The 11,533-nt window shown below is 40.1% G+C and overlaps 1 protein-coding gene across 2 annotated transcripts in view; it reads left to right on the top strand.

The window, feature by feature from the left end:
• Nucleotides 1–4,317: 4,317 nt before the first annotated feature.
• The window catches only part of P4HA1 (prolyl 4-hydroxylase subunit alpha 1), an 89,456-nt gene continuing 82,240 nt past the window's right edge, over nt 4,318–11,533 (top strand). For both annotated transcript variants that reach the window (XM_045437732.1, XM_045437733.1), the window contains exon 1: nt 4,318–4,480. The gene's annotated coding sequence lies outside the window, so the exon portion shown is untranslated. The remainder of the gene's footprint in view (nt 4,481–11,533) is intronic.

The following is an 11,533-nucleotide window of genomic DNA, read 5'->3' as shown; positions in this document are numbered from 1 at the left end:
TAACATAGTCACAGGTGTAAGGGAGTAGGATGTGGACATCTTTGAGGGGCCATTATTCTGCCTGCCACAGTGAGCATACCTATCGAGGCCACAGGATACAGTTGGTCTAGCTACCCCGTTGCAGCCACTTTCCTCAATGCCACACTGACAGGATGTTAGTGACTGGAATGGTTTCCAGTTTCAGCTGCATTCATCCCTTGACTTTCATGTTCCTACTCATGATTAAACAGAAAGTCCCTGTTGTTCCTTGTCCCAAGGCCCATCCCCATGTCCAGTGACATGGAAAACTCATATTCTTACATTGCATTTTTCCTTTGTGAAAGTAAATAACATAATATTACCACACTATTTAAAATACTTCAGGGACGTCTGGGTGGCTTAGTTGGTTAAGCATCTGACTCTGGATTTTGGCTCAGGTCATGATCTCATGGTTGTGAGATTGAGCTCCAAATCATGGTATGTGCTGAGTGTGAAGCCTGCTTGGGATTCTCTCTCTCCCTCTTTCTCTGCCCCTTCCCTGCTCATGCCCTCTCTCTCTCTCAAAATAAAAAAATAAATAAAATTTAAAAAATAAAATATTTCAGTGCCTTTCCATTGTACTTGTTTCAGTACTAAACAGGCCCTTCATAATCTAGTCTTTGCATACCAGTCACCCTCGTTTCTCCCTTGCTTATGGAACCACAAGCACACTGAATTTCTTTCAGCTTCTCAAATGCATCAAGTTTTTTCCTGTCACACGCTCCTCACACTTACTATTCTCTCTTTAGAATGCTCTTGTTCAGGGGCGCCTGGGTGGCGCAGTCGGTTAAGCGTCCGACTTCAGTCAGGTCACGATCTTGCAGTCTGTGAGTTCGAGCCCCGCGTCATGCTCTGGGCTGATGGCTCAGAGCCTGGAGCCTGTTTCCGATTCTGTGTCTCCCTCTCTCTCTGCCCCTCCCCCGTTCATGCTCTGTCTCTCTCTGTCCCAAAAATAAATAAACGTTGAAAAAAAAAAAAAAATTAAAAAAAAAAAAAAAAAAGAATGCTCTTGTTCACACACTTCATCTGGCCAACTCAGGTCTCAGTTTATGTGTCACTTCTTCAGCGACACTTTCCCTGTGTTATCTAAATTATGTCCCTACTGTTATTCTTTTTCCATAGCACCTTAGTTTCTTTTATTATAATTAATATGTATCTATATATGTACTTATTTACTGTATTGTCAGTTTTCTTCAAAGGACTCCAAGTTATATGACAGCAGGAATCATATATCACTCTGTCCAATAAATTTATAAACTCTTTAAGAAACTGTCTAATTAAAGTTTGATCTTCCACAGCTCAGTAGGCAATGTCTTAGACACAGTTGGTAGGCGTTCCATAAATATTTATTCAATAAATCTTGGACTACTAATCTAGACTCCATGTTCTTTCTTTTCTAATTCACATAGCATAATATTCTAAAATATTGCTTCCATCATCTTAATCCCCTGCTGGAAAACCTATCCACACTTACCTATTTTATCAAATTCAACTTTATTATTTCTCCTCTCAAGTAAAGTATGTAGTATTTTATAATTCTCACAACTCGATACTTATCTACTCTCTCCAATGATTTCTAATTGTTTCTTATATGTGAATGCAGTTTGATTAAAACTGCCTTTGACAAAGCACCTAGGTTCGTTGAGTGATTCTTGATTTTGGCTTGGGTTATGATCTCAGGGTCGTGGAATTGGCCCTGTGTCAGGCTCTCTTCCTCTCTGTCTGCCCCTCTCCCCCGCTCATATGCTCTTTCTCTCTAAAACAAAAACAAAAACAAGGGGCACCTGGGTGGCTCAGTCGGTTAAGCATCTGACTTCGGCTCAGGTCATGATCTCATGGTTTGTGTGTTTGAGCCCTGTGTTGGGCTCTGTGCTGACAGTTTAGAGCCTGCTCCAGATTCTGTGTCTCCCTCTCTCTCTGCCCCTCTCCCATTCATGCTGTTTCTCTCTGTCTCTCAAAAAATGAATAAAAATGTTAAAAAAGAAATATTTTACAAATCCAGGAGCACCCGGCTGGGTTAGTTGGTAGAGCATGTGACTCTTGATCTTGGGGTTGTGACTTTGAGCCCCACATTGGGGGTAGAGGCTACTTTTAAAACATTTTTATGGACCCAAGTAATTAGAAGAATCTCCCGCAGATTATTTTCAGGCTCCCTAAGTTTCAGCTTTGTTTCTGCTCCACTATACGTATTTTTTGATGGTAAAACATAGGATACATTCAAATAGCTATAAAATGTCTGGCCCTGCACCTTTGTTTTACAATGATGGGTGGGTTGGCACAATGGGTGGTAGTATTCTTGGATGCCATTCCTACACTGGGACAGCTGGCAATATTTTAACTATGCATAGAAGTAACTGTGCGTTACAAAAATATATCCCGCTAAACTCAAACCAAATGTATTCTAACTCAACTTCCTGGAGCTAAATTTAAAAAATGCCTGCTAGCCACTCCTACACCACTGGACAAGGGGAAGTGTGACAGAAGAGAAATCAGTGAAGAAAGAGTTTGCAGTCTAAAGATTGCAGTTAAAATTTTTGTGAACTGTGTGCATATACTGCTAGGGCCCCTTCCAGAGCCTTGTAAAAGGCGAATGCCAATGAAGTCCCTGTCCGCCCCCCCCCCCCCCCCCCCCCCCAAGTTGAAGTTTTCTTAGCTTCACAGCAAATCTGCCTCAGGGTCTGGGGCCATTTTATTTATAGGGTGGATTGTCAATTTTCAGTCAGCTCAGACAGGGTCAGTGGATATGTTGATTACACCTCCATTTGAGGTAAGATTTGCCTCTTGTGTCAAAGGGCTCTGTTTTTTGTTTAGACTAGAAGTTTTCAAACTCTTTGACCTCATGACCATCTCACTCCTAAAAAGTACTGAGGACTCCAAAAAGCTTTTTGAGGATATCTATCAACATTAATGGTATTAGGAGTTAAAATAAACATATAACATATTTATTAATTCATTTAAAAATAAAAAAGAATAAAGCTGTTACATGTTAGCATAAATAACAAATTTTAATGAAATATAACTATTCTTTCAAAGCAAAAAGCATTTAGTGAGAAGAGTTGTATTTTACATTTCTGCAAATCTCCATATCTAGCTTAATAGAATTCTCATATCTGCTTCTGCATTGAATCTGTTGCAATATCACCTAACATGTAGACTCTGGAAAAGCCCAGTCTTAGTATGAAATAATTTTGACCTTGTGGACCCCCAACTACACTTTGAGAACCTCTGAGTTAGACATCATCATATGTACTTTCTGGATGCCTAGAGCTTCCAAAGTACCCGCTCTCTGTATCTATTTAATCAACTCTGCCTCCTAGATAAGAGTCAAATGTTAATTTTTGCTATGCTTTTTGGCATACAAGGAAAACTTTAGAAACAATTTTTAATGAATCACAAATCTTAGAGAAGTCATTCTTCTCTTTTACTGACAAGGGTCAAAGTATCTCCTTCATTATCTGCTCCCTGATAGCAGGGCTTTCTTCTTTTAGGAATATAATGGCCAAGGCAAATGTTAGAATAAGACCAAACACAAGATTGTAAGCTTGATAGGGTATAACGACACCATCTAGTATTTACTCAGTAATTTGCTCAGTCCTTTCTGCGTGCTAGGAATGCACGAAGTGCTTTACATACATTATCTCATTTAATTCTCACAGCAATCCTATGGGATACCTACCATCTTTCCCGTTTTACAGACAAGGAAACTGAGATAAAGACAGGTTCATGCCCAGCTCAGCTGGGAACTGAACCCCAACAATCTGTCTCCGGAGCCCACAGTCCATTATCTACTGATAAAGTATAAAGGTGGCAGATAGAGTGAGATTCGTATAAAATGACATAAGAGGTGAAAAAGGGGATAAAGCAAAAAGCCTCAGGGCCAAGACAGCAGACAAACTAACAGGGAATGCATTGTATTATTTTCCACCCGAGGCTTCTTTTTAGCTTCATTTTCTACGCTCCCATGTTCCTCTTCTCATATTTAAGTTATCTCATTGCTGGTGGTTTCGACGCCCAGGCCTAGGCTGATCTTGAAATTAAGGCGTTAAACAACCTGACGAACAGCAGCGAGGCAAATCCGAGGTAACGAAGGTGACGGTGGCGTGGCGAGAAGCCTGCGCAGGCGCATCACAACCCCAGGCCCGCCCGCTGTCCCCCTCCTGCCTAGGACTCTGGGGCTGGTGGGAGTACGGGTGTGGGCCGCGGGCGCTGACCGGAGGGAGGTGCGGGCTGGGCGCCTGCGCAGTCTCCGGGGCGCTGGTGTGATCGAGCTCACGTAGCGAGGGCTGCAGTCGCCTCCTCCCTAGCGCTGCCGTCGCAGCCTAGAGGTTATAAAAGGGCTAACTGGCTCCCTCTGCTGCCCAGTCGCGCCGCCAGCGGGCTGAGGGGAAGGAGCAGGTATCGGGCCCAAGAGCAGGCTACAGGGGACTGAAGAACGCGCCGCCCCTCCCGCCCCACTTCCCAGGTGAGACGCTTCCCCGACCCTGGGGGCTGTAGCTTCGGCCCTAGGACCGCTGTGGCCCTTCTCGGACGGCTGTGGCGGTCCGGTCCCTCCCTTTTCTGGTGGGATGGCTTGGGAGCGGAGGGTTCTCCACTTTACCACAGTGGCCTTAATACCTTCATTTCTGGAGACTCGGCCTCGCGCGCCGCGCCCCTTGGCTGCCCCAGAGGCCCTACTGCCCTTCTCCGTGCTCCCCTTCCCGTCTCCTGCCTGGTCGGCGCCCCCGACCGTTGGGGCTGCGGCAGTCTCTGTCTCCGCCCTGGAGACCAGGACTTTCTTGAATATTCCTTCCTTCCCGGGGAGGGCTCACCCTGTTGATTTTTCCGAGCTCTCCTCATACCTGGTCCTCCCTACAAAAGCTGGGGGGAACGCGAGGGCGGGGCGTGGGTTTCTGGCCTCCACCGCCGCAGATGGTTAGCATGTGGCCGGGTAAAGAGCGGGTTTTAAAGCTTAGAGCAGGAGCTGAAGCACTCGAGGCGTTTCTACCCTGTCGAAAAGTCGTCGGGTCTGGGAAGCGGACCCAGCTGGAGAAGTTCAGGCTCGACTCATCTGTTGCGCGCAGCGGTGCTGCTGGAGCAGCTAGATGCAGCCCGGGGCGCCGAGTTTCGGGCTGCTCGGTTGAGGAAGGCGGCTGTCAGATCACCCGGTCGTCGGGAAAGCTGCTCTTCCTTCCCTCTTCCTCCACGATTTTTTTTAAAGGCACAAGAGCTATGCACCCCCCCCCCCCCACTTTCTTTCTCTCAGCAGAGAGTTTGCTGCTTCTAAAAGTCCACATCATTAAAACGAGTTCCACGGTTGTGTGAGAATTTTGAGTTGGATTGCACGAATGGCCCTCCAGATACATGTTTTAAAGGGGGAGGATGAATGGTACCATCTCGCCTATTTCTAGGGGACTATTTCTCCTAAATAATCGAATGTATTAAATACAGTTCAGTTTTTAGACACAAACATGCGTTCCGGGGAGTGAAGACTCTTGGAATTTTGCGCTGTTTGCTTTAAGAAAGGGATGATGAAGAAGCTAGCTCTCCTTTTAGGAATTGATCTGAAAGGCCACAGAGGCTTGCCAATTTCAATTTAACTGTTTCTGGTTTCTCCGAGAGCTGTGGCTCCCGGACTTTCCCTTGGAATGCACTCCAAAGGGATGAAACAGCCACTACGTGAGTGGGGGAGGGGAAAAGACGTGGCAGCAGTGTTCTTTCATAGTTTTTGCTCATTAAAAAAAAGTTTCTGGGAAGAAACGTGTTTCCACTTTTAGGTTTAGATGTGTGAATAGCCTTATGAATGAGGCTAGTCTTCTGAAATAATCAGATGAAATAGCAGGAACATTGGAATCTAATGTATAAAACCTTCTGAAAGGATTTTCTGGTCGAGTTTCTATGGAGCAAATGCATACATACCTTAAGGATACATACCTTAAGAAAATATTCAATAAGCTGAAAGTGAACAACCGTTAACATGTTTTGCCTCCGTTTAAAGTTTACATAGACATTATGTGTATTTTTCTTTAACTTTGGCTTTTTGGCCTGTGAGTATAATTTCAAAATTTTAAGAACCTTGAATTTTACCTTTTCCTTTTTGTGGGAAGTGTAGGTTTTATCACTTACCTTTAAAAGCCATGTCAGTTTTGGTTTTGAAACGTTATGCCTTAAGTCCTGCCAGTATTTTAGATAGCTGATGGAAAGTGCTTTTTATAGATTTAACATAGACTAACTAGGAAGAGGACTACTTTGTTTCCTTTTAGATGGATTATGCTGTTTCCTTTGAGATCGTAAAATGAGTTTTATTTTGAAGTACTAAAAGCCAGGAGTTTGGTAAGCAGATAATTACATTTGACATTTTCTGTCTTGGTAACTAAGGTAGTAAAACAGATAAAATAAATATATATAACTTTTAATTACCATAGAACAATTTAGACACTGCAAAAGACTATTGAAAAAAGAAAGCTTTTCTGTCACCTAGGTGGTCCAGGTTGTTGCAGGTGAATCTTGCCTTTTTGATAAAGAGATGTTAGTTAACCTTTTCTAATACTGCAGAGCGGGTTGTGTACTGACAAGCAGTGTCTTTCATAAGGTGATTAAGTTCAAACTCCTGCTTTTATTCCAGGGATGCGGCAAGAGTTATTCTGGGGACCCAGTGGTAAAGCTGCAAGCCTTCTTTTCTGTGGAAGGAATGCCTTAATTTATTTAGCAATTAATTATCAACTGGGATATAATTACTGCTCTTAGGTTTGAAAATGTGCCCTGTGAGATACATAGTAACAGTTCTCAACTTATTTTAAGGTCATGAAATCCATTGAGAATCTGACAGAGGTATGGATCCTGGGTCAGAAAATGCAAGTGCAAACATCTGCATGGAATATTCTATACCATTTATGGATACTCCCCTCCCCCAACCCCACACATCTGTAAATTATCATAAGGATAAAAAAAGTTAATCTTTAAGTACATCTAGGTATCTTGATGCAGTATTTCTTGAATATTTATGAAAATGGAACTGAGCTTCTAAGTCTGATTGGACTTGAGTATATAGATGACAATAATAAACTTTTGCTGAAAGAGTTTTAACGGAAGTTAAAGAATTATTAAGTTGCTAAATTGCCTAGGCAATCGTATATTACATTGCTTCCCCTTCTGTGTTGTAATATCTCTGTTGTAATATCTCTTTGGTTCTATTCCGAAAGTGGAAAATGCTTGAATGTAAACAAAAATAAATTGCATAGGCCCTTGGCATTAAACCAGTCCTCTTCTTACAGTGAGAACTTAAATCTTATAATTAAATCATAATGGTGTGTGTACAATATATGAATATGTAAGAGACAAGCCAAATAAAGTGTGCATGTGTATTTGTGAAACTAGTTAAAACTTCATTCATGTTTCTACTCAATGAAATTTATTTGTATAAATTGAAGCTATCTTCTCATTAGTTTTTTTCTGGCCAAATATTGTGCCTAATAAAAACTAGAAATTCAAAAGTCTTCATCAAAATTACTCTAGCAATGGGGTGCCCCGGTGGCTGAGTTGGTTAACAGTCAGACCCTTGATTTCAGCTCAGGTCATGATCTCACGGTTCATAAGTTCGAGCCCTGCATTTGGCTCTGTGCTGACAGTGTGGAGCCTGCTTGGGATTCTCTCTCTCTCTTTCTTTCTCTCTCTCCCTCTCTCTCCCTCTCTGTCCCTTCCCAACTCATGCTATCTCTCTCTCGAAATATATAAATAAACTTAAAAAAAAAGATTACTCCAGTAATTTTTGAACTTGGTATAATGAAAAACATTCCTTTCCTGATGTTGATTTGGATGATAAGTTTGACTATTAGTATATTTGGTTGGACATTGGCAAAAATACAGTACAGGATTCATGCTTCTTACATAGTGTCATCTGTGAATGCATGCTATCTTAGACTTCTTCCTCTTCTTGCTTAGTGTTTCATATAAATATGTCCATGTTTTGGTGGTTTACCTATTTTTCATTTAAATAGTAATGTTATAATATGTTAAATTAATGTACTCATCCTTTCTTTCTTGTTGGGCATTTGAACTGTTTCTCCATTATAAGTAGTGCAAAGAGAAGGCTATAAATTAGTGGTTTATTTTATACACCTGTATAGCTACAATAAACTTTAGCCAGTTTTCTACCTGCATTTTTTTTTCCTTAGGAAAAGAAACACTTGACAATAAACCTTGTATCAGTAATTTTTCTTACCCCTGAAAGAATTTTCTAGGGGCATTGGACTAGACTCCAAAAAGAGATTTTTTTAAATCTACTTGATAATAATGAAAGTACTTTATATTTTTTAAAGTGTTGTTTCATATATAATTTGATCCTTAAAATAATTCTGTGAGGTAGTTTTATATCACCCCCATTTTACAGATGAGGAAACTGAGGCTCAGAGAAGTCAAGTAATTTTCCCAAGAATACAGTAACTGTCAGCACTAGAACTTGGACCTAGGTTGTCTGTTTTCTGATTCACATTATTTCATTCCCGATAATTGACCAGATTGAGTTTGAGGAAATAGAATGATTAAAAAATCAATTTACTGTATTACCAATGTATTATAAATGTTGAAATAAGGTAGGATTCCTGGTTAGTAGTAACTAACTTAATCATTCCACTTAATTGAATTTAATTTAACTTGCTTAATTTATTTAGTTTTTTAAACATGGGAGCATTTAAAAAATTTTTTTTAAATTTGTTTTTATGTTTATTTATTTTTGAGAGAGAGAGACAGACAGACAGATAGCATGAGCAGGGGAGGGGCAGAGAGAGAGGGAGACAGGGAATCTGAAGCAGGCTCCAGGCTCTGAGCTGTCAGCACAGAGCCCGACTCAGGGCTTGAACTCACGGACCACAAGATCAGGACCTGAGCTGAAGTCAGAAGCTTAACCAACTGAGCCACTCAGGTGCCCCCACTCAATTTAATTTTAAAAGCATTTATAATGTGCCTGGTAGCCTATGGGAAAATCCAAAGAGTGATGAGAAATGTTTTATAGGAGAAATAAGACAGGAAAGTTACATGCTTATACAAGCACAGTACCAACATTTTACTTGATATTAAATCTGAGTATGTGTTGAATGGAAACCCGTATCTAGGTTCACATTTCTGCAACCATGAATTTATCTCTCCCTATTCCAATGTATGTGATTTTATTTCATATATATTTTTCTGAACTTGACAGCTTTGGATCTGGCATTAGAAAAAAAGGAGGGAATTGAAGGCTAGAATGAGTAGAGGGAAAGAAAAATGGAATTTGTCCTAAAATGTATATAAATTCCCGGGCAGGGAGCTACCCATTGTCCATTAGGAAATACGAGGTGCTCAAATAAAAAATTTTTTTTGCATATGAATAACTACTACTCTAGACTATTTTTGCTTTATTGAGTTGCCTTTATACCTTTGTCAAACAGATTCATTTTCTTTAAAAAAAATTTTTTTTTTTAATGTTTATGTATTTTTGAGACAGAGAGAGACAGAGCATGAATGGGGGAGGATCAGAGAGAGGGAGACACAGAATCTGAAACAGGCTCCAGGCTCTGAGCTGTTAGCACAGAGCCTGACGCGGGGCTCGAACCCACGGACCGCGAAATCATGACCTGAGCCGAAGTCGGCTGCTTAACCGACTGAGCCACCCAGGCGCCCCTGAACAGATCCATTTTCTGTGTCTGGATTCTCTATTTTGTTCTACTGATCTACATATTTCATTGAAAATTCTGCTTTTGGAATAATTTGTCATCACCTCATGTTCCTTATTTAAGCTTAAAAATTCTAAAATGTAAATATCTAAATTTTACTTTTTCACTTATATCCTTAGAGTGGTGAAGACACTAACATTGTCTTGTGACGACTTCCTAGGTAAATAAAAAATAAATGAAATTTGTTTTGGAGCAAAAGGGATTGATAGTGGTATTGTGTCAACTAGTAGAGCTGGGGAGTTGAATATTTGGATTTTGCTAACTCTGTCCATGATTTGAATTTGTGCTACTTTGACTTTGTTTTTTTAGCTCACTTATTTACTTACAGAAATAGAAATGTTCTATCAAATGGTTATTAAAATGCAGAGGTTGAGTGAAGATAATTGTGATTCCACTTCTCAGGTAACATTTTTGTAGTTAATTACTGTGTGAAGTTTTTTTTTTTTAATGTTTATTTTTGAGAGAGAGAGCGTGAGCGGGAGAAGGCAGAGAGAGAGAGAGAGAGAGAGAGAGAGAGAGAGAGAGGCAGACCCAGAATCGGAAGTAGGCTCCAGGCTCTGAGCTGTCAGCATGGAGCCTGACACGGGGCTCGAACCCCCAAGCCGTGAGATCATGACCTGAGCCTCAGTCGGATGCTCAACCGACTGAGCCACCCAGGCGCCCCATTACTGTGTGAAGTTTTAATGTGTGTGTGTGTGTGTATACAAAATCTTTAAACTTAGAGATTAGACTTTAAAACTTCCCCACATATATATTTCCCCACTCTCCAAAGTAGAAAACAAACCTAGTTTTAAGAGTTTGAATCGCTAAAGGATTGCTGCTTTTTATATTACTGCTGGTTTTTTAATTTAACCAATATTTATTGACGTTATTTAATGTTATTTAATGTTATTAAACTCAGTTTCATTAATATAAACCAGTTAATATAGCCAAGAGAAGATGCTGCAAGGTCTTTCTTAAAGTCAGAATATATAGACTATGTTAATATTTGGAAATAGCAGCATTTATAAGCCACAAATAAAACATGCATAATTTAATGGTTGCTTCTTTTCCTTTTTCCCTTCCACTGCCTCTGTTCACTTTTCCTACTCAAATTCTTAAATTATGAAAGTCTGCAGCTGTCTGCTAGTAGACTAGGCTACTTGTTCCTTCTCACTGTCTTAGCCCAGGATTGAGGTTTCCTGGGCTTCCCACCATTCGCCAAGTCTTTTCTTTTTCTACATCCCTTGAGACATCTTTGGCAACAAGTCCATCTATTCTTAAATTCTTGCCTCACATCCAAAAGTATCATTTCTTAAGTGTCTTCTATGTGTCAAGTATCCTCTTAGGCCCTTCCATCTAAATTACTGGTGTTTTTTTAAATTACTGGCTGATGGTCAAATTTGACCTCATATTTTGATACCTTTTCTGCTTATTCGGCTTCCTATTAAGGGGACCACCAAATAAAGGTGGACATTATTGATGAATCTTACTAATTCGGGGGCTTTTAATATCACATATGGTAAATTTTTTATGTTCTGTATTCTGGACACAAGAATCCTGACCTTTTTTCCTACATTGGGAAATTTATGCATTTTTAACTGAAGCGTTTGAAATAGTTGTGGGGTATATTATACAGTTTAAAAGTCATTGAAGAATAGCACCATTTTAATAATAAATAATAAGATGGATTTCTTTCTCAAATTTTCTCCATCAGCCTATATTTATTTGTAAAATGTTTCTGGTTTGGGAGAACTTGACTTTTGTAGTTGCAACAGAAACTTTAAACATTGAGTTTAAGTTCAGTTTTTTTTTAACTGATAATATATTTTATTCACTTTTATTTTAAA

The sequence above is a fragment of the Leopardus geoffroyi genome, chromosome D2 (genome assembly GCF_018350155.1).
Source record: "Leopardus geoffroyi isolate Oge1 chromosome D2, O.geoffroyi_Oge1_pat1.0, whole genome shotgun sequence".
In the NCBI taxonomy this organism is placed as follows: domain Eukaryota; kingdom Metazoa; phylum Chordata; class Mammalia; order Carnivora; family Felidae; genus Leopardus; species Leopardus geoffroyi.
Note: the sequence above shows the minus strand (reverse complement) of the source record. Positions and strands in the feature narration are given on the sequence as shown.